Here is a 27,396-nt window from a genome sequence, read left to right as displayed (position 1 = left end):
GGGAGAGCAGGCCGATTTATATAACAAATGTTGTGTATGATGTTTTAACACAAAGCCATTTCCATACAGTATACTTGGAAACTAAAGAGCATGAGAGCTTTCGCTATTAACTAATCCGTATTTCCTACAAGGCCAGGTAATACACTTGTGAATTCACCTTTCTGACACCTTGACTGATAAATTAAGTAACCACTTCTGCTTGTTCACTTAGAAGGCTCATTTTCCCAAATTAAAAAGAATTTCTAAGTTGCTGTCTTCTGAACATTGACTTCCTCATCACAGCTTAGACTTGAAGCAATTTAGCACTTACCCAATCTTCAAGTATTTTAGGGTTTTTTTTTAAGCATCATCTTTGTTTTTCAGTTGTTGGCATGCATATTTTTGTTAAGATACTTAAAATGAATTTCAATTTCCTTGAGATCCTCTTAGGACTTATGCTGAACAATGTATAGGTGAAATTATTTCCACTAGAGGGAGCCAGTTCCCTAGGTAAACCCTGGGCTGTAGTGTTTTGTAAGAATCAGGCAGATGTGTGTAACGAGCAGATGTCCACTCCTTAGGTCACTCACCTCAGTGTGACACTTTTGTATGAAAATAACCTTGAAGGTGCATTTATCCAGAGCAGCTTTTAAACAACAGTGTTCCCGTGGCCTGCAGGAAATTTTCAAAATGTTTCCTGAAGTCCAAATACAAGGTTCTTGATTTGTTCAGGACACTTCAAACTTCAGTCTACAAAGGTGTCACCTGGGAGTCGTGGTTGATTGGGCCTGAGATTGAGCATTGCTAACAGGCTTTCGAGTGATGCCTTGCTGTCTGTGGACCTCACGAGTTCCCAAGGGCCTGAAGTTTATGACAGTGATGATAAAAGGATAATGTGTAGGCTTCACAGAAAACCAGGGGCTTTGTCTTGTTTGCTCAAGTGTCTGCAGTGCCCTGAAAAAACTGGTGAAACAAAGTAGATGATCAGTAAATAAGTGTTGAGTGCAGAATGAGCACTTTATGTATATTAGCTGCTTTAATCTGGACAGCTCCTAAGATAAACACTGTTATTCCTGTTTCGAGGAAAGCAAGCAGGTTTACTGTGCCGCGGGACCAGGATTTGAACCAAGCAGTTAAACTTATCAGTGTGGCCTTGAGGCCTGTGGTTTAACAAAAATGCTGTGCTGTCCCCAACAGAGACTTCAGGTAACCTCTGCAGACAGTCACCAACAAAGAGCTCCAGCCTCGGACTGGTGCAGGTGAAGGCCTCATGCCTGTTTGTGGCCCCTTGTTCCTGTCAAGTTATGGAGCTTGCTGTTCCACCGCATGGACTTCCAGTGATGGTAGCCAAGAGCTCATGCCAACCGCGTGGAGAGCATCTTCTCTCTTTTTGGACAAGAGACAGAAACAAGACAATTTAGTTAGGATCCACTCTGTTGACAAGTCGCCCCAGTGCTCACCCCATTGCCTAGTTAAGCCTTGCAGTTTCATAAATTGTCATGATCCCAAATCAGCCCTCCTCACATGTTCCTTGTCCGTGAGCCAATTGGAGCCATTTCACGGGTCTTAGACTGGGGCCACATTCACTCCCCTGACTTGCTATTGGAAAGTGCTATCCCAGCTCTATCATTGTCACAAGGAATTTCATCTTAGGCTGTTACTTTTGCTAGTCTTCTGAAGTCACCAATTTAATCTCATTTGCAATACGGACAAAGAGGAGATGGCTATTTGAAAAATTTTTATCCACCAGAAGTCAATATATAACTCAAATAATGGAAGGGTGGGTTGTATTAATAAAACTCATTTACTGTGGGGGTAATCCATATCCTACTTACAGCAAAGACTTTATTTGTGGTTGGAAGTTAAGCTGTAGCTTCATATTTGAGTATGTATCTCAGTAAAAACATGGTTGTTGTGTAGTTCAGGGAAACCCACGGGTATTCCAGAAAGCTTCCATCTTAGGAAATATAAAAGCCACTTTAAGCTCAGATTTACTTAAGATCTTTCCTTCACCTTTTAAATGTCTTTGTTTCTTGTGATCCCAATGTAGACTGGACATACTTCTCCCACAGCTCTTCACACACTCTGCAGAAACCCTTAGCATATTAAAATGGTTTCCTTCCGAGGGTCCTTTTGGGCCAAATCAAATTTCAGAAGTTCAGTGTCATCTGGCCTCTTCCTGGTCCTGGCTCATCTCTGTTCCCCCAACACACAGTGCGTGAAGCCCTAAGGTCTTTGTGCCAACCCTGTCCCAGATCAGAGCTGCCCTGCCCTCTTCCTAGTGTGGCTGGCTCCTGGTCATTCATATTTTAGGTGGAATATCGCCTGCCCACAGGGCCTTTCCTCCCCAGGCCAACTAACCTACAAGTAGGCTGCCGTCACCACTCCCGGTTTCAGTTTTCCAGTTAACACAAGTTCCTTTTCACGTCTCTTTAGCCTATTCCAATATCTGACAGTCGCTCAGACGCTGCTGTCGTGGCCTTTGCTGTTTCAAAGGGTATTGGTATTTTGTCGAATTTTTCTCCGTTTGGGAGTGCCAAGGATTAAACTGGAGTTAAGAAGGTTGAGTGCTACAGAGGGAATGTGTGACGTCAGCATGACGTGTTCCTGAAGAGGTTCTCTCTGATCGCTTGCTGACAGTGACGGCTGCCTGCGCTGTCTGTGCTTGAGTGTCTTCTTTTTGCTTTCCTTGCTCCATTCTTTGGAGGTGATCTGTGAAGTCCAGCCCACACTGGAGAGGACCAGAATCAAACCTGACTTCCTGGAACCTGGGGGATTGCCTACATAGCTGATTTGTAATTCCTCTCCCAAGAAGACATGTCGCTTTTCTATTGTGTCTAATCATTTGTATCAGTATGGACTCAGATTTCATCATTACTATTATTTTTTGGGCTCTAATCTCAAGCTACTATTTTGTTGTTAAATTGTTCCGACATGGGCCGTTGGGAACACTTCCCAGTTGGGTCCAGCGTGCTTTTTGACATGCCCTGTTGCTTTTTTATTTTTTAGTGCTTCTTTCCTTTCTGACACTCCATGATGCCCCAGTCCTAGAATCACTGAGGAGTCCTGTTTCTTCTTATTGGAGAACAGGATTTAGAAGCCAACATCTGTGTGTCATGTGTGTTGACTGCAGTTGCCACTGTTGTGCATGCCACAAGGAAATGGCATCCGTGTGAACCCACGTCTCTATTTCTCTGTAGCTGCGCAAAAATAAATCGTTTCAGACTGACGTATTCAGCTTTAATCCATGCTAGCTCCCCCAGGCACACAAGCTTTGCCTTGCTTCAACTATTTTCTTTCTTTCTTTCTTTCTTTCTTTCTTTCTTTCTTTCTTTCTTTCTTTCTTTCTTTCTTTCTTTCTTTCTTTCTTTCTTATTAAGATTTATTTATTTGAAAGTCAGAGTTACACAGAGAGAGGAGAGGCAGAGCAGGGAGGGGGTCGTCTTCCATCTGCTGGTTTACCCCCCGATTGGTTGCAACCGCTGGAGCTGAGCTGATCTGAAGCCAGGAGCTTCTTCCGGGTCTCCCACACAGGTGCAGGGGCCCCAGGACTTGGGCCATCTTCTACTGCTTTCCCAGGCCAGAGCAGAGAGCTGGATTGGAAGTGGAGCAGCCGGAACTCAAACCGCCACCCATATGGGATGATGGCACTGCAGGCAGTGGCTTTACCCGTTAAGCCACAGCACCAGCCCCAGCACGTAGCTTTTGAGTCTGGCCTCTTTCACTTAGCAAAATGCATTTATGATCCCCCCTACAGAGCCAGTGCCAAGGCACAATAGGTTACTCCTCTGCCTGCAGCACTGGCATCCCATATGGGCACCCATTCAAGTCCTGGCTGCTCCACTTCCAATCCAGATCTCTGCCATGGCCTGGGAAAGCAGTGGAAGATGGTCCACATGCTTGGCCTCCTGCACCCACGTGGGAGACCCAGAAGAGACTCCTGGCTCTGCTCTGGCCATTGTGGCCAATTGGAGAGTGAACCAGCAGATGGAAGACCTCTCTCTCTCTCTCTGTCTCTGTCTCTCTCTCTCTCTCTGCCTCTTCTCTCTCTGTAACTGACTTTCAAATAAATAAAATCTTAAAAAAAAAAAAAAGATCTCCCCACACACATATGCTCCCTTTATTGCTGCATTCACTGTCCTTGCACTGGTAAAGAACATCATTGCCAGCTTGTGCAAATTACAGATAAAGCTACTGTAAACCTTCAGTAGAGGTGTTTGTGTGAACACACGGTGCTCATCTGGGAGCATATTGATGTTTTAGGGCTGTCAGCTTTGAGGCAATAAGTCACTAATGCTGTTCCCTCTTCCCTGCATGGGATGTTTTAGAGCAAGTTGTGGAAGCCCTTTTATCTGTGAATTCCTCCAAGTGCGTGTCCTAAATTATCCTCTTACATAACCACAGGATGATGATGGAATGAAGATCTAATTTGCAACCTTTTCAAAGTTTCCTAATTGCCCTGCTGTCACTTGTAACATGAGAAGATTCTCAGGTCACTCATTGCATTCAGGTGGCTTCACCTATTTCTTTAAAAAAAAAAAAAGATTTTATTTATTTATTTAAAAAGTAGAGTTACAGACAGTGAGAAGGAGAGAGAGAGGTCTTCCGTCCACTGGTTCACTCCCCAAATGGCCGCAATGGCTGGAGCTGCACCAATCTGAAGCCAGGAGCCAGATGCTTCTTCTGGGTCTTCCATGCGGGTGCAGGGGTCCAAGTACTTGGGCCTTCTTCTACTGCTTTCCCAGGCCACAGCAGAGAGCTGGATCGGAGCAGCCAGGACTCCAACCGGCGCCCATATGGGATGCTGGCACCCAGGCGGCGACTGCACCTGCTATACCAGGGTGCCAGCCCCTTCACCTATTTCTTTTCATCTGGACAGAGATCCTGCTGTCACCTCTTTCATGACATTGACATTTCCAGACAGAGATCATCTTGCAGAATGTCTCACAATGTCAGTCCATCTGTTTGCTTACTTTACTGCTGAATCCACAAACACAAGAGAACTTTCAAAAGTCCATAGAGAAGAGCATTAAAATGTTAGTTTGGGGGCAGGCAGTTAGCCTAGCAGTTAAGATGCGCATGTTCCGTACTGTGTACCTGAGTTCAATCCCTGGCTCTGGCTCCTGACTCCAGCTCCCTGCTAATGCATTTCCTGGGGGGCTGCCATGATGGCTCAAACAATTGACTTCCTGCCGCAAAGCTCTTAACTTCAGCCCAGCCCAGTCCTGGCTGTTGCAGGCATTTGGGGAGAGAACCAATAGATGGGTGTACTTATCTCTCTATCTCTCTATTTCTATCTCTCTATCTCTCTCTGTCTCTATCTCTCTCCCTCTCAGATAAATGAGAAGTTTATTTTGGTGCAAAAGAATTCTGAAATGCATGCCTAGTTTTTTGTTTTTGTTTTTTTTTTTTTCATAAAACACTCTCCATGAGCTTTTTGAAGTAGCTTCATGTACATTTTTGGCAGAAATACTATTTTATCAGGAAAAGGGTGAAGGCACTGGCTTCCCCTCCATAACTAATCAGTAACTTGTAGGCTGTTACTGTGAAATTATGCAAATATCTTGTTTTTCATTACAGTTTGAGTTCTAGCATTTATTGATTATTCTTGCCTGAGCCAAATATTGCCATGTGCATTACCAAATTGTGTTTTCCTACATGTTTTAGTTGGCACCCTATTATAAGGAAAGTTTTCCTTTGCTACTACTTATTGATTTATATCAGTAAGAATACATGCATTTTAAATAATTTTGTCTTTAAATGTGTGTTGGATTAACACTTGGTAACTTTAAAAATTACATATTTGAGAGGCAGAGAGACAGACAGAGCTACCATCTGCTGGCTTACTTCCCAAGTGCCTGCACCAGCTGGGGCTAGGCAGAACTGAAACCAGGAGCTGGAAGCTTTTTTGCTTTTTTTTTTTTTAAAGATTTATTTTATTTATTTTAAAGACAGAGTTATATTTAGAGAGAAGTTTTCCACCCATTGGTTCACTCCCCCAAGTGGCTGCAATGGCAAGAGCTGGGCTGATCCAAAGCTTGGAGCTTCCTCCTGGTCTCCCATGTGGGTGCAGGGCCCAAGCACTTGGGCCATCCTCCACTGCCTTCCCAGGCCACAGCAGAGAGCTGGATGGAATAGGAGCAGCTGGGACTGTCCCAGAAGGTGGGCTGCTGCGTGACAATGGAGGTGGGGAGGAGTGTGTGTGACCTTCAGCCAATGCACTGAAGCCTCTTAGATCCCTGGACTCCTGAGCAGAATCACGCCCGCTCAGACACTCGGAAGATAACCTCGGGTGGGCTCTTGGACCCCTGGGCCTGTGCCTGATCCACCCGTTACTGAGAGAGGAAAACTCAAATTGGTTGACTTTCCTATTTCCTTTTGGAGTTCTATCAATGTTTGAATTATACACATAAAAGATAGAGTCTTAGGTATATATAAATTATCTAATTCCCAGGGAATTGAATTTGCCATAATGAGAAATTCATAAATATAAACTAATAAGGAGATGATAACTTATACAAATGTTTATTAATTATACCAGCTTCCTTTTGGTTTGTATTGCCTGACGTCCGTATTTCCATTCTTTTTCAATCTTGTATGTGTCACCAATCAAAAACCATACCTGGATTTGCTTTTTAAATCCCATCTGACGGTTTGTGCTTTGCACTGGGGAGTTCTAATCTGCTTGCATGTGTTACGATGACTGCCACTTGTGCCCTTATCCAGCTTCCCATCTCTCCTGCACTGCTCCTTTTCCCTGCCTCCTTAACATTTCTTAATAAAGATGTGTTCATTCCTGGAAAGGCAGAGTTACAGAGAAAGAGATTTCCATTTGCTGGTTCACTCCCCAAGTGGCCACAGCAGCCAGAGCTGGGCCAGGCCAAAACCAGGAGCCAGGAGCCTCCTCCAGGCCTCTCATGTGGATAACAGGGGCCCAAGTACTTGTGCCATTCTCCACTGCTTTCCCAGGCGCATTAGCAGGGAGCTGGACAGGAAGTAGAGCAGCCAGGACTTGAACCGGCTCCCATACGGGATGCTGGCACTGTAGGTGGTGGCTTAACCTACTACACCACAGCACCGGCCCCTTAAAGCTTTTTTTTTTTTTTTTTTAAGATTTTAATTAATTTATTTGAAAGAGTTAGGAAGAGAGATCTTACATCCACTGGTTCACTCTTCAGATGGCTACAATGGCGGGACTGGGACAGGTGAAGCCAAGAGACAGGAGTTTCATCCGGGTCTCCCATGTGGCTGCAAAGGCCCAAGCACTACGGCATCCTCCACAAATTTCCCTGGGAGCTGGATCAGAAGTAGAACAGGCAAGACTTGAATCAGCACCCATATGGGATGCTGGTATCGCAGGCTGTGGCTTTACCCACTATGCTACCATACTGCCCCCTAGTTTTTTTTTTTTTTTTTTTTTTTTAAGGATTTATTTATTTACTTGAAAGAGTTACACAGAAAGAGAGGGAGAGGCAGAGAGAGAGAGAGGTCTTCCATCTGCTGGTTCACTCCCGAAATGGCCGCAATGGCTGGAGCTGTGCCGATCCAAAGGCAGGAGCCAGGAGCTTCTTCCAGGTCTCCCAAGCGGGTGCACAAGCTGCTTTGGGCCACTTCCACTGCTTTCCCAGGCCATAGCAGAGAGCTGGATCGGAAGCAGAGCAGCCAATACACAAACTGGTGCCCATATGGGATGCCAGCACTACAGGCGGAGGCTTTACCCGCTACCCCACAGTGCCAGCCTGCCCATTATTTTCAATCTCTCTTTTTTTCTTTAAACATATTCAACAGAGTTGTTTACACTCTGATCATTTTAATATCTGAATTCTTTTTTATGTCTGATTCTGGTATCTTTTACCTGTGGCACCTGGTTTCTCTGTGATTTCTGACTTAGATAGTCTCATGTTCCTGGAAACGTTATTTGTGGACGTTCTTGGGGCATGGACTGGAAACTGTTATCCAGAGAGGATTTGTGTTTGCCTCTGCATTTGTATCTGGCATACAAATAACCCCGGGCCTCTCTGGAATACATTTTCTGCTTGAGGGATTATTTCACTCTGTGTGTGTGTGTGTATGTGTGCGTGGTCTGTGTTTAGGTAGCGTGAAATCAAGCTAAAATGCATATAAGTGCTAGTTTGTGGTTATGCATTTTTATGAATTTTCAACAGAGATTTTCCCTCTTCCATCCTATACGTATAGTCAAGATGCGTTTTTGTTTTGTTTTGTTTTGTTTTGTTTTGTTTTTGCAGTCCTGTTCTGCATTGCAGCTTTATTTCATGCTCACCTTTATCTGGATAACATTGCCATTAGAGTCCCAACTTATGATAATGGTGATGTTTTAAATCAATTATTTTTAAATGGAAGACTTAGGAAACCATTGTATGATAACTAGAAAAAAAGGAAGATAAGATTCCTATATCATGCTTTAATATAAAATATATCCTAAAAATGTAAAGATAGGGGCTGACGCCGTGGCGCAGTAGGTTAAACCTCCACCTGCAGCACTGGCATCCCATATGGGCACTATGGCCTGGGAATGCACTGGAGGATGGCCCAAGTGCTTGGGCCCCTGTACCCACATGGGAGACCCGGAAGAAGCTCCTGGCTCCTGGCTTTGGATCGGCCCAGCTCCAACTGTTGCGGCCAACTGAGGAGTGAACCAATGGAAGGAAGATCTCTCTCTGTCTCTCCCTCTCTCTGTCTGTAACTGTGCTTCTCAAGTAAATAAATAAGTCTTTAAAAAAAATAAAAAGAAGAAGACTTTGAACAGTACCAGCCACAAAGGTAGCCTGGAGCAGAATCTACCCCACAACACACTTCTGACCTGTGCCCACCCTGTCGTGTTCCCAGGGTAAAGTAAAGGTTGATCCTGGCCAGCAGGAGCCTTCCAAGTGTTGAGATCCAAGGAGCATCGACCAAAGAGTCACGTGGAGGGGCTCTGGGGCTGGCCACCTTCAGCTACCTTCTAAATACATCTGGGAAGTCCTTTCATCTGACCCATGAGACTGGGAAACACTCGCCTGGTTCTTCTGCTACCTGTCCGCCTGGAGGAAGACACCTGCCACTCCATTCCGCCCGCTGCTCTCCAGCCCGGCCCCTGCAGGCTGCTCCTCTCTGTGCTCCACAGCCACAGCCCCACTGGAGGGGCAGGCACGGGAGTCAGCTCCCCTGCAGGATATCCTTCAGGCTAATGAGTCTACAGCAAAACCTCGGCTCCGGGCTAGGACAAGTTAACGCACAAGATAGGAGAAGGACATCTGCTTTTCTTCTCTTGCGAATTCCACTGAAATTATAAAGAAGTAGAAGTATTACTTCAAAGCAGCACAGGAAAACCAGAAAGGGTGCTTCCAGCAAGCAAACATCAGAACAAAAAATCTTTTAACAGAATGAAATACATGGTAATGATTGACAGAAAGATCTAGCAGGGTGGAAGACCCTAACATCATTAAAAGGAAGAGGGCATTCTATCTCTGTTAAGTAGATATAAATAACTGAACCGCACTCTTCAGATGCTACAGGGGGCAGGCATTCAGCCTAGTGGTTCAGTCTCTGGTTAAGACACCCACTCCCGGGGCCAGTGCTGTGGTGCAGCGGGTTAACGCCCTGGCCTGAAGCACTGGCAACCCATATGGGTGCCAGTTTGAGACCTGGCTGCTCCACTTCCTGTCCAGCTCTCTGCTATGGCCGGGAAAGCAGTAGAAGATGGCCCAAGTCCTTGGGCCCCTGCACCACGTGGGAGACCCTGGAAGAAGCTCCTGGCTCCTGGCTTCGGATCACCACAGCTCTGGCCATTGTGGCCATCTGCGGAGTGAACCATCGGATGGAAGACCCCCCCCCCCCTTTCTCTCTCCCTCTCCTCTCTCTGTGTAACTCTTTCAAGTAAATAAATAAAATATTAAAAAAAAAAAAAAGACACTCCCTACATCGGAGTATCTGGGTTCATTTGCTGGCTTCAGCTCCCAGCTCCAGCTTCCTGCCAATGCTGACCCTGAGAGACAGTGGTGATGGCTCAAGTCGTTGGGTTCCTGCCACCCAATATATAAGACCAGGATTGAGTTCCAGCTCCCAGCTTTAGCCCAGGGTGTTTAGGAAGTGAAGTAGTGGACAAGAGCTCAGTCTCACTCCAATTATATATCTCTTGCTGTCTCTCTGGTACATAATAAAAATTAAGAAATTAAAAAAGACTCTTGGGACTGGTGTGGTGATGCAGCAGGTTAAGCTGCCTCCTGAGAACCCAGCATCCCATAAGAGAGCTGGTTGCTTTTTTTTTTTTTTAAGATTTATTTATTTGAAAGTCTGAGTTACACAGAGAGAGGAGAGGCACAGAGAGAGAGAGAGAGAGGGAGAGAGAGAGAGAGAGAGAGGTCTTCCATCTGCTGATTCACTCTCGGCTTGGCCACAACTGCTGGAGCTGCACAAATCCGAAGCCAGGAGCCAAGAGGTTCTTCCAGGGTCTCCATGTGGGTGCAGGGGCCCAAGGACTTGGGCCATCTTCTACTGCTTTCCCAGGCCATAGCAGAGAGCTGGATCAGAAGTGGAGCAGCTGGGACTCTAACCGGTGCACATATGGGATGCCGGCACTGCAGGTGATGGATTTACCTGCTATGCCACAGCGCCAGCCCCAACAGTGCTGGTTTGAGTTCCAGCTGCTCCACTTCCTATCCAGCTCTCTGCTAATACACCTGGGAAAGCAACACAAGGTAGTCTCCATGTGGGAGACCCGGAGAGAGTTCCTCTTGGCCCAGCTTTGGCCATTACAGCCATCTGGGGAATGAGCCAGCAGATGGAAGATACTCTCTTCCTCCTCTCTCTCCCTCTCTCCCTCTGTCTCTCCCTCTCTCTCTCTGTAACTCTTCCTTTGAAATAAAAATAAGTAAGTCTTGGAAAATAAAATAATAATAATAAAAAAGGATCCTGACAAATCCTGGAATTGTTCCTGGAGCAGCGAGCTCCACCGCTTGGGCTCAGATGGGAGGTAAGTTCAAGTTTTCTGAAGCAGCTGTCCCAGCCGACCTGGAGCTGCCATCTGCAGAGGGGAGCCAGGCTCTTAGGAGTCTGTTGTGCATATCTCTTCCCAGCTGCCTGTTCAGTGATGTCACGGTGCTAGCTCCAAAGTGGCTAGGGCAAGAAATTCACATTGCGTAAAAATCAGGAAACGCTGCATGTTAGGACGTCCCCCGGCAGCCCAGAGCCGGGTGTTAAACATTCACCACTCTTGCCGCATGTCAGAGTCCGCGAAGGTGACAGGAAAAGGTCGATGCCCGCAGGGGCAGGGAGATCGTGCTCAGAAAACTCACCTGCTCAGCCCACCTGTCCCTACCCAATCCCGAGAGGCAGCTTCTGGTAATAAAAACTCGTATGCACTGCTGGGCAAACAGAAGTTCTGCTTCAAGGGAGGAAATTCATTCCAGCTCCAAGTTTCGGTTTAGAATTGCACCTACAAATAGGAACAGAAGACCAAGAGTCAACAAACATTTTGGCCAAACCAAGAGCATGAAAAAGAGCACCAAATTCGGCGAATCGAACTAGCCCACTCTAAAAATGTTAACAGAACATGAAAAAGGTGAAAAGATGAATTAAAGATTAAAAGCTTTAAATTAAACACAGTCTATATCCTCAGAGTTAGTTGTAAGCATGTCACATTCAAACAAAACAATTCTAAAACACTGCCAGAATTTATGGACACTTAAAAACAGGATTGCTAAATCCAATAGTTGGACTGAATGAGCAATTAATTAATGGGTTGGAAAATGGAGCTCAGATATTCTTTCAAAATGGAATGCAGGGAAAGAAAGGGAGGAAGCAGGATAAAAGAATAATGTTAAGAAACATGGAGGTCCGGCGCCACAGCTCACTTGGTTAATACTCCACCTGCAGCGCTAGCACCCTGGGTTCTAGTCCCAGTTGAGGCGCCGGATTCTGTCCCGTTGCTCCTCTTCCAGGCCAGCTCTCTGCTGTGGCCAGGGAGTGCAGTGGAGGATGGCCCAAGTGCTTGGGCCCTGCACCCCATGGGAGACCAGGAGGAAGCACCTGGCTCCTGGCTTTGGATCGGTGCAGCGCACTGGCTGTAGCAGCCATTTGTGGGGTGAAACAACGGAAAAGGAAGACCTTTCTGTCTCTCTCTCTCTCTCTCTCTCTCTCTCGCTGTCTAACTCTGCCTGTCAAAAAAAAAAAAAAAAAAAAAAAAAAAGGAAAGAAAGAAAGATGGAGAATAGATTTAACCAAAACTGTACAGGTATAGGACTATGAGAATAAAAGGAAGGACATTATCAAAGAAAGAACATTGCCCAGAACTAAAGAAAGACTTGGATTAAAAGGGTCTAGTAAATGCCAGGCAGAATTAATTTGCAAAATGATTATCGGAAGGTATGTAGCTATTAACATGACCAAGAGATATCAGGTCTTTTCTGCCTCCTTTTAGAAACCGCCCAAAAGTACCCAGCAGGCTGAGACACGGTGCTGCGAACTCTCTGTTGCGGAACCTGGGCAGTAGGAAGAAGGACTCCCCGAGGCAGCAGAGGTCCACGCAGGGAGGCAGCCCCAAGAAAAGGCCAGCAGGGCCCGTGACTCCGAAGTCCAGCGTGGAGCCCTTTGTGGCAGCACCGGAAGGAGGCGCTGCTCGTGGGCACTTTTTTGGACAGTGTGGTGCGAAGACAGGGTAGAGGAAGTGAACTTAAGCAAGAGCTATCAGTGCTCATCATATTTTTCAGGAAGCAGCCTGCTGTTGACAAAGGAGGAGGAGAAAGACTACATTGTGACATCGCCTTGCCGCTGACCTCAAACAGGTTTCAGAGAAGCAAGCCTAAAGCAGCTGATTCACACACATACCCAGCGGCCATGAACACGCAGTCCTGGCCTCACACACGGTACTTCAGTCAAGAGATAAGGACTCACATTATTTAACGTTAATTTTCAAAACAAAAATAAAAAAGCTAACATAGGAAGAATGAAAAATGGGGGGAAAACGTAGGCAGAAAAAAAAAAAACCACCCTGGCAAAGTAAATGGCTGATAAAGCATTCTTACCACACAGCAGATAAAAACTGAGACCAGGGGCTGGGGCTGTAGTGCAGCAGGTTAAGCTGCAACCTGTGCAACATCACCAGCGTTCCACATGGGCGCCAGTTCGAGTCCCAGCTGCTCCACTTCTGATCAAGCTCCTTGTTAATGCACATAGAAAAACAGCAAAAGATGACCCAAGTGCTTGGGCCCCTGCATCCACATGGGAGGCCCCAGTGGAGTTCTGGGCTCCTGGCTTTGGCCTGGTTAAGCCCTGGCTGTTTGGGGAATGAACCATGGGATGGCAGATTGATCTCTCTTTTTTATTACTCTGCCTTCCAAATTAAAAAAAAAAATACAATGAGGTATACAGAGGACAGGATTTATGTATTTATTTATTCTAGAGATTTATTCATTTATTTGAGAGGCAGAGTTACAGACACAGAGAGAGACATCTTCCATTGGCTGGTTCACTCTCCAAATGGCCACAACGACCAGAGCTGGGCCGATCGAAGCCAGGAGCCAGAAGCTTCATCAGGGTCTCCCACATGGGTACAGGGGCCCAAGCACCTGAGCCATCTTCCTCTGCTTTTCCAGGCCATTAACAGGGATCTGGTACCCTTATGGGATGCCTGTACCATAGGCAGCGGCTTTACCCACTACACCACAGCACCAGCCCCTATTTACTAATTTTTAAAGATTTATTTGTTTATTTGAAAAGCAGAGTTACAGAAAGAGAGAGAGAGAGAGAGATTCCATCTGCTGGTCCATTCCCCAAATGGCCTCACTCGTCAGGACTGGGCCAGGCAGAAGCTGGGAGCCTGGAACTCCTTCTGGGTCTCCCACATGGGTGGCAGGTCCTCAAGTACTTGGCCATCTTCTGCTGCTTTTCCAGGCGTAGTAGTAGAGAGCTAGATGAGAAAAGGAGCAGCTGAGACTCGACTGGTGCCTACATGGGATGCCAGCACCGCAGGCGGTAGCCTCACCACAATGCTGATCCCTCAAATATTCTTTTGAATTCCACCTTAAAGATCATTTCTGGGGATGGAGAGCATTGATGTAGTGATTAAGACACTGCTTGATGGTCTGTGTCTCTGAATTTTGAATAAAAAGTGGAAATAAATAGAAATGATCTTTAAAAGATATAGTAAATTGATTTGATTTCAAAAAAAAAGTAGTTGGCTTTTTGGACAGAAGCGTTGGGAAAATGAAGTTAAAAAGGAAAAACAAGTGCTAGGTCTAGGTCTCCCATCTGGGTAGCAGGGACCCAGCTAAGGGAGCCACCACCGGCCGCCTCCCAGGGTGTGCATCAGCAGGAAGCTGGAATCAGGACTGGAGCCAGAAGTGGAACCCAGTCATTCCAATTTGAGCTGTGGGCATCCCAAGTGGCATCTGGACTGCTATACCAAATGCCCAGCTTCTTTCCTTTTAATATTTAAGTTTATATATTTTTAATTTTTCAATATTTATTATTTATTTGAAAGAGTTAGAGAGCAAGAGGGAGTAAAAAAAGAGATTTTTTACCCTATGGTTCATACCCCAGATAACTGAAACAGCCAGGGCTGAGCCAGGCTGGAGCCAGGAGTTTCATCTGGGTCTCCCATATGGGTGGAAGGGGTCCAAGCCCTTGGGCCATCTTCCACTGCTTTTCCCAGGCCATTAGCAGGGAACTGGATTGGAAGTGGAGCAGCCAGGACATGCACTAGTGCCCATTTGGGATGCTAACAGGCAGCGGTTGTCAGCTGCTCTGCCACAATGCCAGCCCCTATTTATCTATTTTTAAATAGGCAGTAGTCAGAAGAAAATAGCAAAGGTGCAAAAAGTGAGTTGCCTTTATACTGTTGTCCTCAAGTTCAAAGGATCACTGCTACCAGTTTCTTATGTAGACTCTTTGCAGACATGGAATACGTAGACTCAAGAAAATACAATAGAGGCTGGCGCTGTGGCGCAGTGAATTTAAGTCTTGGCCTGAAGTGCTGGCATCCCATATGGGCACCATTTCTAGTCCTGGTTGCTCCACTTCTGATCCAGCTCTCTGCTATGGTCTAGGAAAGCAGTAGAAGATGACCCAAGTCCTGGGGCCCCTGCATCCACATGGGAGACCTGGAAGAAGATCCTGGCTCCTGGCTTTGGATCAGCACAGCTCCAGCTGTTGCAGCCATTTGGGGAGTGAACCAGCGGATGGAAGACCTCTCTCTACCTCTCTCTGTAACTCTGTCTTTCAAATAAATAAAATAAATCTTTAAAAAATACTTTAAAAAAAAAAAAGAAAATACAACAGATGGGGCCAGCCTTGTGGCCCTGTGCCACCAGCGTCTCACATGGAAGAACTAGTTTGAGTCCCAGCTGTTCCACTTCTGATCTAGCTCCCTGCCTATGCACCTGAGAAAGCAGTGGAAGATGGCTCACACATTTGGCCCCTGCCCCTCATGTGGGAGACCCAGATGGAGTTCCAGACTTCTAGCTTCTACCTGGCCCAGCTCTGGCTGCTGTGGCCATCCAGGGAGAGAACCAACAGATGGAAGATCTCTCTGTCTCTCTGTCTCTCTCTCTCTTTGTAGCTCCTCATTTCAAATAAATAAATATTTAAAGAACAGACAGTATACATAGATTGTATTCCTTCACTTCATTCGCCTCCCTAGAGAACCCTGAATTGAATTTTTTCTCTGAAATTGCACCTCCCATCACTCCCCCTTCTTAATAATATCAATAGCTTATGGCTATTGTATCTGCTATATTTCAGGCACTGCTCTCAATGATTTATGATTTTAACTTATTTACTTCTTACAGCAATGCTTTAAGTTGATACTGTTGTTATTTGAAATGCAGAGTAGTAGAGAGGTTGAGGGGGTGGAGAGAGATAGATATTGAGATCTCATCCACTGATTTATTCTCCAAATGTCCACAACATCCCAGGCTAGGCTAGGCCAAAGTCAAGAACAAGGAACTCCACCCGTTTCCCAAGTACTTGAACCATCATTTTTTTTTCACTGCTGCTTATCATACACCTAACACAGTGCCAAAACACAGTAAAATGTTTGTTTGTTGAATGAATGAATGGGCAGCTATACCTTCAGAGCTATCTACACTATTTTTCCTCCCAAATGGAAGCCCACGTGTAAACCGAAAAGCAAGAGACAATGTATTTTCGAGGGAGAATAAAGAAAGATGAACCCTTCCCAACCACCAACATCAACATAATCACACGTACTTACCTGCAAAGAAAAGGCAAATGAGGAAGATGCTACAAAGCACAGTGTATTGCTTCCTGTGACAAGGTATAAACCACTTGTTCTAAATGATGTATCAGGGAATATGGCAGAAGAAAGAAATATACATGAGATTTATAGAAAGTTATGGTTTGGCAACTTTTTTTTGGAGGAGCTATTTGAAGACAGATTGGAATACAAGAAAGAAGTGATTTTTAGCTGGCATGTGGGAGGTGGGAAGAAAAAAATAACATACATTTTTTGGACCTGGATGGAAAAAAATATAACTAGTCAATGACAGTTTGTTCTTAAAGCACTGTAAAGAAAAGTACATGGAGGCATCTGTTATCCACTGGAATTTAGAGACTCAAAGCAACATCTCATTTCACTACCTTTGGACCTCGCCAGCTGGACGCAGAGCGGCTACCTCCCTGCAAGTTGTTGATCAGAATCTGTGGTCTTTCTTACGGGTTTTGGTAGACAGCATTACAGCCATGTCTGGGAGATCTGGTTTTGTTTCCTTCTCCTTATAAAAAGGGACTTGTTTTTCATACAATGACCAGATGTCCTGTTTAGGGTGGGTTCACCTTAGATTTTGATTAGAATCTGAGTTTTTGAACAATTATATTTTTGCACGTTGCAAGACTGACAGGAGAAAAAAGACTTTTTAAACAGCAAGAGAGAAATTCCTTGAAGTTGTTAGGGATCTTTACAAGTTAGCCCTCTCATCCACGTAGAACACCTGGAATAGGGAGAAAGTAACCAAGGAAGGAAAAGTGAGTAACCTGGCGAACACTGACACATTGGCTAACAAAAAACAACCCACAGCTAAAGCCCTGTGGATGAGAAAAACTGTCACTTTGGGGATTGCTCTCCTTTTGCCAGGTGTTGTTGCTTGAATCTCACCTCCCAGCACTTTGTTCCCTCCTCTCTCTTGTACTGATGAAGCAGCAGTGACTTCCACTTGTTCTATGACCTTGGGCCACCCTTTCATTTCCCTGGAGGGTATTTTTCTCATCTGTAGGAAAGGGATAACAGTGTCCAGGAGGTTTCTGATATGCAGAACTAAACTGACATGTGGTAAGAATTCTTGTTTTTTTCTGAGTAACTGAGATCCTATCAGCCTTATCAGCCAGGCCCTGTGTCCTTTCCTCTACGAGGGCTTCATTTCTCATTTCGGCAGTCATCCCTCTTTTTCTTCTGCTTTGGCTCCTGCCTGCTGGCACCCAAGCTCCCCTCCTTCAGTCTCATCTTAATGCTCCTCCCCGTCACCCCCTGTCCACCTCAGCACTTTCTGGTTTCATTGCTCCCTTTCATAGTGAAACTTCTTCTTCTTCTTCTTTTTTTTTTTTTTTTTTTTTTTTTTTTTTTGACAGGCAGAGTGGACAGTGAGAGAGAGAGAGACAGAAAGGTCTTCCTTTGCCGTTGGTTCACCCTCCAATGGCCACCGCGGCCAGTGCGCTGTGGCCGGTGCACCACGCTGATCCGATGGCAGGAGCCAGGTACCTATCCTGGTCTCCCATGGGTGCATGGGCCATCCTCCACTGCACTCCCTGGCCACAGTAGAGAGCTGGCCTGGAAGAGGGGCAACCGGGACAGAATCCGGTGCCCCAACCGGGGCTAGAACCCGGTGTGCCAGTGCCGCAAGGCAGAGGATTAGCCTAGTGAGCCGCGGCGCCAGCCCAGTAGTGAAACTTCTTGAACTACTTGTCTCTACTTGTTATCTCACTCTTTTGCCTCCACTTGAATCTGATTTCTGTCCCATTTCAAAGAACCAGCACGTGCCAAGGCCTCTTCCATTCTGCCTAAATCAAATTGTCATTTCTTAGGGTACATTACCTGTGACACAGAGCCAGGGAGAGCCAGGGAGATCTTCCATCCATTGGTTCACTCTCCAGTGGCCACCATGGCCAGCTCTGGGCCAGGCTGAAGCCAGGAGACTGGAACTCCTCCCGGTTTTCCACTTGGGTGGCGGGGGCCCAAGCACTTGGGCCATCTTCTGCTGCTTTCCCAAGTGTATTAACTGGGAGCTGGATGGAAAGTGAAGCAACTGGTACTTGAACAAGGGCTCACATGGGATGCTGGTGTCACAGGAGCAGCTTACACCTGTGCTGCAATGACCGTTTCTTAAAAACATTTTCTGCTGTTGGCTTTCATATTCTCTCTTTCTCTTGGTGTTTTTTTTTCTTTTATGTTACTCTCCATTGCTGGTTTATCCACTTCTGACCTCTAAATGTGAGTATGCTCCCTACCTGGGCCTCTGTTCCTCTTCCTCCCTTCCACCTCCCTGTCTGTCTTTGTTTTCCTCGTGAGCTCATAAAGCTCATCTAAAGAGGCTGATGATCCCCCAGCTTGAACCCACCCTCTGTCATGAGCGCCCAAATCCAATTGCCTGGTAGACATTTTTGCTGACATTTCCAACAGGAGCATTGAACTTAACAAATCCAAAACAGAGCGCTGGAGTCTTTCCCTAGACAAGATTATCTCCTTGTCTTTTCCACCTCTGCGATATCTGCAAACACCTACCTAAGGCTCAACTCCTAGAATCACTCTCGATTTCTTTCTTCCCTTCATACTTCATATCTAATGCAATATCAACCTCTGTCAACTTTACCTTCAAAATAGATCTTGAGCCTGATCCCCTCTTGCCACTTCTACCGCTGTCACCCAGTCACTGTGAGTTTTTAAAACATAAATCAGATCACATGGCTCTGCTCTTTCAAACCCCTCCCCCCAGCTTCCTCTTAGAGCACAAAGCGACCTCCCCATCTTTGACTGGAGTCTGCCTCCCCCTCTGACCTCTCTTTTTCTTCCTCCACTGCACTCCAGCTACGCCGGCCGCCTACCCAGGTACTTAATCAAATCAATCTCACTGCTGCCTCCGGAGCTGTCAATCTTCCATGTGGACTTCTTTGCAGATTTCTGCATGTCTGTTCCTTTTAGCTTACTCAGCTCTCTTCTCAAATGTCACTTCCTTAGGGAAGGCTTTTTGGCCATTCTAAGTAAAGAAACTTCTCTCCCTACCATAATGTACCTCAATTATATTCCATAGCATGTATTGCTATCCAAAACGGTCTCATTTATTCTTATTCTTGTGGTCTATCTTCCCACACTAAGGAAGTACCACAAAAACAGCAAAATCATTTGTCTTGTTCATGAGGACTTAAAAAATGGCCTAGCTCGATAGAGATGCTCCATAAATGTTTGTTAAAGACAAAGTCACATGTGCCTAACACTGACCACACTGTGTTACTGTTGAAATGTGGTGCTGTAACGTGGGCAGAAGGTGCTAGTCCGGGGTGTCTTGGTCCATTTTTCTATTGCTATTATAATATATTCTAGGCTAGGTGCTTTGTAAAGAAAAGCAGCTTATTTAACTCACAGTTACAGAGGCTCAGTAGCATGGCAGAAGCACCTGCTTGGCTCTGGTGAGGGCCTCATGGCAATGGCATCACAATGGCAGGAATGTGTGTGAGAGTGCTGAGTGGCTCGTGCAGAAGGGGGCTTTCTGGAGAGGTGCTGGCTCCCTTATATCAATCCATACTCACAGGAACTAACCCTGTCCCCAGATTTCAGTATTAATCCCTTCCAAGAGCACAGTTCCTATGACCTAATTATCTTCCACTGGGGCTCACCTCCACATCACCACACTGGAGGCCAAACCTCCAGCATGTGATCTCTGAGGGGAAAGCCATATCCAACCCAAAGGAGCAAGTGACTCCTAGTCCTATTCAGGCTTCAACACGTCTTCAAGGGTGACCAGTCTTCTTGCTTCGGTCTTAGCTCAGCCAAGGATGTTTCTTGCAAGGGGTCCTGTGTTACAATTCCTAGTGTTCCGTTCTTTCAGTTCACATAAGCAGTCATCTCCAGGGAGCCAGGGAGCCCCAGAAGTTGCTCTGGATTCCGCTACCCATTGGACTCCAAATCGCTGTGCTAATGGAGTATACCTTTGGTGATCCCAGGGCTGTGTTCCTGTCATTTTGCTTGAAAGAAAGAAAGAAGGAAGGAAAGAAGAAAAAGAAGAAAGAATATAAAGAACACAAACTAAATTTCTCCAAGATATCAGGCTGGACCAGCGATTCCCTAATTTAGTCATTTAACAAGTGTTTGTCAGTTGGCAGCTAAGTACCAAGCACTCCCGTGCTAACATTATTATTGTAACTGTCATCCTCTTCATCATGAATCTGGGTGAGATTGTCAGTTTCTTAAGAGCAGACAAGACACAGTTTTTTCACTCAACAAGTGCTGAGTGAATGTCTACAGCCTTAATCAATGGAAGAAAGAGAGTTAATGAAAGAGGATGAAGAAGTTCAGGCCCAGTTGCATTTGTATTCAAATGAAAACAAAGGACAGGGATTGCTCTCTAAATTTTAGAATGTTATTATATCATAATAAGTTTTAAATGTTTGGTAATTGTAGTCTACCCCACCCACACATACACTTTTTTCATTTTTCCATGTTTTTTTGTCTTATTACTTTATATTTTTCACATATTTGCAATTTTAATATATTTTCCATGTCATCTTCTGCCTTTCCACCTTACATTAATGACAAACTTCTTTTTTAAAAAAGATTTATTTATTTGAAAGGCACAGTTAGAGAGAGACAGAGGAAGAGACAGAGAAAAATCTTCCATCTATTAGTTAACTCCCCAAATGGCTGCAATGGCCAGAGCTGGGCCAGGCTAAAGCCAGGAACAGGGAGCTTCTTCCAGGTCTCTTATGGGGATGCAGGGGCTCAAGCACCTGGGCCATTTTCCACTGCTTTCCCAGGCACATTAGCAGGGAGCTGGATCAGAAGTGGAGCAGCTAGGTAAGGAACCAGCACCCACATGGGATGCCTGTGTTGCAGGCAGCAGCTTAACCTTCTTCACCACAATGCCAGCCCCAATGACAAACTTCTTTGCATGTTTTTACATTATTATTATTTTTTTTTACTTTTCAGTAATTTCTCTTTTCTTACTTTTTTTTTTTTTTTTTGACAGGCAGAGTGGACAGTGAGAGAGAGAGACAGAGAGAAAGGTCTTCCCTTGCCGTTGGTTCACCCTCCAATGGCCGCCGCTGCAGCCGGCGCACCGCGCTGATCCGATGGCAGGAGCCAGGAGCCAGGTGCTTCTCCTGGTCTCCCATGGGGTGCAGGGCCCAAGCACCTGGGCCATCCTCCACTGCACTCCCTGGCCATAGCAGAGAGCTGGCCTGGAAGAGGGGCAACCGGGACAGAATCCGGCGCCCCGACCGGGACTAGAACCCGGTGTGCCGGCGCCGCAAGGTGGAGGATTAGCCTATTGAGCCACGGCGCCGGCCTCTTTTCTTACTTTTGAAACCCCTATTAGGTTCCCTGTGGTGACCAGCAGTGTGACCCCTGAACAACCTGTCAGATGTTGCTCTTCTCCCACAAATAGTAAGACATGGGAGCCCTTGGGAGAGTACACGTCCTCCTGGAGCAGAGAGGGTGCCCCATCAGGAAATGGGCTGTCCATGTGGTGCACTCAGGACAGAAGAAAGGTGTGCCTGACATTGCACTGGGCAGAGGACGTGCTGTGCAGAACGTGTTCAGCTCTGTTCTGCAGCTCTATTAATGTGGTTCTGCCTCTTGGCCCCCGCATAGCAATCTGCCTGCCTACCTTCTGCTAAGCTTTTGCTTTTCTTGCTGTTTTGCATAAAGCTTTTGCTTTCAACACCCTCTACCCTTCTACCGAGTAAGGAAAACAAGTGAATACTGGATTCAGGGACCTGCATGCTTCTTTTCTGCTTTAATGAGTACAGCTCTTTTGCCACCTGTCAAGTATGAGTACACAGAAGGCCTCCTGCACCGGACACAGGATGCTGTGAAGAAATTAGAGGGGAGGAGGCTTTGGGAGCTGCTCCTCCACCACTCTCATCCTGCAAACAGGAGGAAGATTTGCAAAATTACAGTGGAAACAAATAAGGAAACGTGTTGTGCTTTCAGAGCATTCTTCTGAAGTGGAAACTTGTTGTAAACGCAGTTTTGAGGAAATGTGTCTGAGATTAAGTGGTGATTAACGTGTTGTGAGCTGTGAACCCAGGACTGCGATTGGGAGGAGACGAGAACCAAGGAATGGGAGGAGGAAGTGCTCTGGGTTCCTTGCCTGAGACTGGCTGTCAACTCCTGGAGACAAGCCAGGTTTTGTAGAATAGAATATAGACTTAGGTTATTTTGTGCAAATTCCACCCCTTGCCCCATTTTTTAAAAGGTTTATTTATTTATCTCAAAGGCAGAGTTAAAGAAAGAGAGAGAGAGAGAGAGAGAGAGAGAGAGAGAGAGAATCTATCCATTGGTTCTTTCCCCAATTGGCTGCAATGGCCAGGGCTGGGCCAGGCTAAAGCTAGGAGTCTGGTTCTCCATTCCAGGTCTCCCATGTGAGTGCAAGGGTCCTAAGCACTTGGGCCATCTTCCTCTGCCTTCCCAAGTACATTAGCAAGGAGTTAGATCGGAAGCAGAGAAGCTGGGACTTGAACTGGTGCTCACATGGGATGCCAGTGTTGCAGGTAGCAGCTTAACTTGCCTGTGCCACAATGCTGGCTCCAAAGTTCCCCTCTCTTATTTGCTACCGTTTATCAAGTTATGGTTTTTTTTTGTTTTGTTTTGTTTTGTTTTGTTTTTTTTTGACAGGCAGAGTGGACCGTGAGAGAGAGAGAGAGAAAGGTCTTCCTTTGCTGTTGGTTCACCCTCCAATGGCCGCTGCGGCCGGCGTGCTGCGGCTGGCGCACCACGCTAATCCGATGGCAGGAGCCAGATACTTCTCCTGGTCTCCCATGGGGTGCAGGGCCCAAGCACTTGGGCCATCCTCCACTGCACTCCCTGGCCACAGCAGAGAGCTGGCCTGGAAGAGGGGCAACCGGGACAGAATCCGGCGCCCTGACCGGGACTAGAACCCGGTGTGCCGGCGCCGCAAGGCGGAGGATTAGCCTAGTGAGCCGCAGCGCCGGCCCTATCAAGTTATGTTTTAACAATCCAGGAATTTGGGCTACCACTATAGCTTTGGGCCAGAGTTTGAGTGGGAGCAACAGCATCCCCTGAAAAGCAACATGTAGAGGACAGGTGTAATCTGAGAAAGCTCCTAAGGAAGATGAATCTAGTGGTAGGGACATCCACAAATGAAAGGCCAAATTGTTTATTAGCCCCTTGCCAACAGGAGGTCCCCTGTTACAACACTTATTACTTTTTTATTACAAAAAAATATTCTATCTTTTAAGAAGTATGCTCAGGCCGGCGCCACGGCTCAATAGGCTAATCCTCTGCCTTGCGGCGCCGGCACCCCAGGTTCTAGTCCCGGTTGCCCCTCTTCCAGGCCAGCTCTCTGCAGTGGCCCGGGAGTGCAGTGGAGGATGGCCCAAGCGCTTGGGCCCTGCACCCCATGGGAGACCAGGAGAAGCACCTGGCTCCTGGCTTCGGATCAGCATGCTGCGCTGCAGCGTGCCGGCCGCAGCGGCCATTGGAGGGCAAACCAATGACAAAGGAAGACCTTTCTCCTTTCTGTCTCTCTCTCTCTCTCTCTCTCACTGTCCACTCTGCCTGTAAAAAAAAAAAAAAAAAAAAAAGAAGAAGAATGTTCAGGGCTGGCATTATGACATAGCAGGTTAAGCCACCTCTAGCGCCAGTTTGAGTCCCAGATGCTCCACTTCTGATCCAGTTCCCAGCTACAGTGTCTGGTAAAGGAGCAGAGGATGACCCAAGTCCTTGGGTTCCTGCTGCCTGCTTCCACATGGGAGACCTAGAAGTTCCTGGCTCCTGGCTTCCACCTTGCCCAGCTCTGGTCATTGTGGCCATTTGGCAAATGAACCACTGGGTAGAAGCTCTTTCTCTCTCTCACTGTCTCTCTCTGTTTCTCTCTCTCTCTCCCCCTTCCCATTAACTCTGCCTTTCAAATAAATAAAATAAATCTTCAGAAAAAAAATAAAAAAGTATGCTCAATCTCAAGAAATTATTTCAAAAACAAATATGAGAAAATCATACAGTAGAAATTAATGATATTTTTTCTTCCTTCCTTCCTTCCTTCCTTCCTTCCTTCCTTCCTTCCTTCCTTCCTTCCTCTCTCTCTCTCTCTCTCTCTTTCTTTTTTTTTTTTTTTTTTTTTTTTTTTTTTTTTTATCAGCAAGGGGTTTATTCCGACCAGCGTGCTGGGGCTCTCTGACCACGCAGGAACAGAGCAGCCTCTTTCTTTCTTTTTGAAAGGCAAAGTTAGAGAGAAAGGGGGAGTAAGATCTTCCATTTGCTGGTTTGCTGGTTCACTTACTAAATGGCTACAATGGCCAGGGATGGACCAGACTGAAGCCAGGCGCCAGGAGCTTCTTCCAGGTCTCCCATGTGGCTACAGGGACCCAAGCACTTGCGCCATTCTCCATTACTTTCCCAGGTACATTAACAGGGACCTGGATAGGAAGTGGAGCAGCTGGGACTTGAACTGACATCCATACAGGATGCTGGCATCACAGGCAGCAGCTTCATCCGCTACACCACCACGACATTTTCTATAAGCTCTAGGATCTAGCAGCAATGAAAGAGCTGAGCAAAAGCAATGAAGTGCTTGGCCCCCCAGGTGTCATCCACCTGGACATTTCTGTTGGGCTTACTCATTCCTTGTTTACTGAGTGACGATTAGATGGCAGGCTTTATAAGCAGTGAGCTATGTGCTGTTGTTACCTATGTCAGTTTTTAACAATTTCAAAATGTATCTGGATAAGGAAGCGCTAAATGTGTGAGGCACAAATACTTCAAAAGTGAATGAGCAAGCTCCCCACTCAGGCCTTATCTGTGCTCTGCCAGAGTGTACGTGCATTGGCGGAAACCTCACTTGAGAGGGCAGAGGTGGCTGATACCACCCACATTCTTTCTATACTACACCATCTTGTCTGAAATTTAGTAACCTTAATCATTGCTTACTACAAAGTTCCACAACTTAAACACCAGGCAATTATAACACATGGTGTCTGGGCCCTAACGAACCTTGTAAATAGCTGAAATGCACAGAAGATTTATCTTCATGGCAAACCTCTCCCTATTATCTGGGGGCCAGAGGGTAAGAGCAGAAACAGAGGTGAATGTACCACATACAGCTCTTTTGCATACCATGCTAAATGGACAGCGTTGTAATCACGTGTTGGAAAACTAGAAGGAAAAACTGTTCCACACTACCAGGAAACAATGCTTTGTTATACAAGAATCTATTACTTTCTGCCCTAGAGGAAGGGTTTGACAAGCTAATTTTCTTCTCTCTGACCTAGGTACTTCTGCTACTTGAATTCTCCTGAACTCAAAAGCAGCTGTAATTCTCACACATGCTCACAGCATTTAAAGTCTACTTTTTGTTTGGATAACATGGGGCAAGAGACACAAACCAGAGTTTCCCTGGGGGCCTGAAAAATGCTGGTCATGGGAGAGGTAATTAGTGGTTATGGGTCCGTGTTCAGTAGATCGTGAATGACACAGGGCCCTCACGTGCTTTGTAATAACGTGGGTGTGATATTTAAGAGCCTCCTAAGCACGGATTCTGGCATAGGGGCCTCTCTCACTCTGGTCTCATTGGGGAAGTGCTGTTTAGTGATACCAGCCCCCCACCGACAAGCTCATTTGCAGGGTGACCAAAGTGGTTTTTTTTTTTTTTTTTTTTTTTTGACAGGCAGAGTGGACAGTGAGAGAGAGAGAGAGAGAGAGACAGAAAGGTCTTCCTTTGCCGTTGGTTCACCCTCCAATGGCTGCCGCAGCCAGCGCGCTGCAGCCAGCGCATGGCACTGATCCGAAGCCAGGAGCCAGGTGCTTCTCCTGGTCTCCCACGGGGTGCAGGGCCCAAGCACTTGGGCCATCCTCCACTGCACTCCCTGGCCACAGCAGAGAGCTGGCCTGGAAGAGGGGCAACCGGGACAGAATCCGGCGCCCCGACCGGGACTAGAACCCGGTGTGCCGGCGCTGCAAGGCGGAGGATTAGCCTAGTGAGCCGCGGCGCCGGCAAGTGGTTGAGTTTTTAGAACAATTCTCCGCATCAACATTGTTCGAGCTAGCCTGATGGCTTGGAGTCCTGTGGCATCATTTCTATATTTGCTTTTCTCAAAAAGTAGGTGTAAATGAATGTTACGAAGACTTTTTAAACAAGCTAACATATGCAAAAATAGGGTGACATCATCCAGTACCGCTTTACCGTCTCCAGTTCTGGGTATCAACTACTCCCCTACTCATCCTCCCTCCATGAATTGTTCTTGAGCACCTAGATATCTTACCGTGAAATAAGGGTTTCTAAACGGTGCACTTAAGAAGCAATCACCACAACACCCCTATGCAGAGATCCCCTAGTCCACAAACGCCCGACAGGTTCACCCGGGTGGAAGGCACCACGTGGTTCTCACTTCCGAGATGAAGTTCCCCATGAAGACACACTGTGTGTGCACGGCGTTCCTGACGCTTGAAATCCCAAGGTCTGGGGACGTACGATGTGTACGTATAGCTAAGACTACATCACACCTGTCTGCGGGGCTTGGCCTCAAGAAATGCAGATTTTGATCTGGCTGATCTGGCGACAGTGAACTTGAGTTTCTTTTTTTAAGCTTTGGAAAGCAAGGCGTGGGAAGGGGATTTAGTTTCTCTATTAGGCCGCGGCGTGTTCAAACTTGTTTCTTTTTCCAAAATGTACATGTTGCTAAGAGAACCATGGTCTTCAGGAGCAAGTCCTTGAAGAGACTTCTTTAAACTGCCGCAGGGGTCTTCCTGGGTCTCCGCCCGGCGGGCGTCAGGCTCGGGCTCCGGGCGGGCCGGCTCCAGGGCCCTCCGGCGACACTGGGCGTTTCCTCCCTTTCCGGCCTCGGAAAGTTTTGTTTTGGTTCTTGGTTCCCAGTCAGGGAAAGGCACACTGTGGACCGAAGGTTTTGCGCGGCGCCCCGAGTGGCTCGCCGCCAAGTTTCCTCCATCCCAGCTTGCCCGGACTTTGGTCCGCTCGAAGACCCGGGGAGGCGGGTCTCGTTGAGGCGGGGGCCGAGGGGCAGGGCCCCCTCTCTTCGTTCCGGCCTCGGTTCCTGGCTCAGTGCCCTAGCGCCGCAAACGGGCGCGGGCAACCTCCCAGGTGACTCCTCCGGGACCCGGTTCTCCACCATTCCCAAGAGAAGACTCAACCTCGCCGCGCCCAGGTTGAGCCAGGGCGACCAAACCGGGAACGCGGCCCGGGGCGCATGCGCGCACCGAGGCCGCGGCGGCAGAGTGTTGGC

At 46.7% G+C, this 27,396-nt stretch overlaps 1 long non-coding RNA gene across 1 annotated transcript; it reads right to left on the bottom strand.

The window, feature by feature from the left end:
* On the bottom strand, positions 1–27,362 carry LOC103352324 (uncharacterized). Its single transcript, XR_011381965.2, has 3 exons — positions 26,419–27,362; positions 11,274–11,413; positions 1–1,365 (listed from the first exon to the last, which is right to left on the bottom strand). It is a non-coding gene; the product is annotated as an uncharacterized LOC103352324 (long non-coding RNA).
* Positions 27,363–27,396: the final 34 nt, after the last annotated feature.

The sequence above is a fragment of the Oryctolagus cuniculus genome, chromosome 14 (genome assembly GCF_051225735.1).
Source record: "Oryctolagus cuniculus isolate XC-2025 breed Fujian yellow rabbit chromosome 14, ASM5122573v1, whole genome shotgun sequence".
Classification (NCBI taxonomy): Eukaryota; Metazoa; Chordata; class Mammalia; order Lagomorpha; family Leporidae; genus Oryctolagus; species Oryctolagus cuniculus.
Note: the sequence above shows the minus strand (reverse complement) of the source record. Positions and strands in the feature narration are given on the sequence as shown.